We start from the raw sequence: 1,530 nt of genomic DNA, 5'->3' as shown, positions 1-1,530 counted from the left end.
GCTGAGGAGCGGATTGTTCCCTCGGTCTGGCACTCGCTCTGAGGTTTCCATATAAAAATGCTTAGCCCCTGACATCTTCACGAGGCTAAGCTACGTCAAGCCACGAGGGATGAAACAGATTTGACTTGGGAGAGATCTGGTGTCACCTTCATGGTGGGGGAGTCCAAGAGAAGAGGAGACACTAAGGCTGAAAACCTCAGACACTTAGGGTGGGGATGTGGTTGAAAAGAGGAGAGGACAGAGCTGGCCCTACCAGTGGGCAAAGCGAGGCAACAGCCTCAGATGATAGATGGGGTGGAACAGGAACCATCTGTCTATTCTTTGTAAGCACCCCAGCCATTTCCCACTGTTGGAGGACAGGGCTGGGTTGTTTTGTTTTTTGATACATAGCCTTCAACCCACCACCCAAAAAACCCATTGCCTACTGCCCTCAGGTACCATGGAAGATGCTATCCCATCACCAGTGTTTAAGTACCATTCATCTGACAGCAAACAAGTGCATTGGACCAGTTGGTTACTGCTAGTGTAAGCCTGCCTTCCACTTGACACCCACACTGATCTACCAGAAGATATCGCCTCATGTGCTTGGGCTATGGGATATTCATGGAAGCAGAGAGTTGGAAGGGACACTGAGGATCATCTAGTCCAACCCCTTGCAATGCAGAAATTTGCAGCTGTCCCATGCAAGGATGTAACTGAATTAATCCAGTACACGGCACAAGATGTAGTGGCATAGCTTTTATGACAGTGTGCTTTCCAAATGCTTTCCAACAAAAACTTCTGTGTAAAAACAAACCAATGGCTCCTTCCAACTTCTGAGAAATTGAGAGCGGGAATATACACAAATGTATAATGGGAATTGAGTGGGTTTGCATCAGCAAGCAAATACTGGTAAGGATAAAACTGATTTATGGTTCAAATTCCAAAGATACCTGACACATATAGTAATGGCTCAGCAGAAGGACTTCTGTGCTTTTTTATCTAACATGTGCCTGGTTTGAGCTTTGACTTTAAGAAGTGCATCGTAAGATAAGGTCCAGCTCTTGACTCACACTCTCTCTGCTCTGGAGTTGTCAACTATTCAGCTGGCCTCTGTAGCTATAATAATAATAATAATAATAATAATAATAATAATAATAATTTATTATTTATACCCCGCCCATCTGGCTGGGACTCCCCAGCCACTCTGGGCGGCTTCCATAAAAACCAAAAATACAGTAAAATATCACACGTTAAAAACTTCCCTGAACAGGGCTGCCTTAAGATGTCTTCTGAATGTCAGGTAGTTGTTTATCGCTTTGACATCTGCTGGAAGGGCATTCCACAGGGCGGGCGCCACTACCGAGAAGGCCCTCTGCCTGGTTCCCTGTAGCTTTGCTTCTCGCAATGAGGGAACCGCCAGAAGGCCCTCGGCGCTGGACCTCAGCGTCTGGGCAGAATGATGGGGGTGGAGACGCTCCTTCAGGTATACTGGACCGAGGCCGTTTAGGGCTTTAAAGGTCAGCACCAACACTTTGAATTTTGCTTGGA

The sequence above is a fragment of the Podarcis gaigeae genome (genome assembly GCF_964106915.1).
Source record: "Podarcis gaigeae genome assembly, chromosome: 6".
Lineage (NCBI taxonomy): Eukaryota > Metazoa > Chordata > Lepidosauria > Squamata > Lacertidae > Podarcis > Podarcis gaigeae.
The sequence above is the reverse complement of the archived record's forward strand: the minus strand, read 5'-3'. Positions refer to the sequence as shown.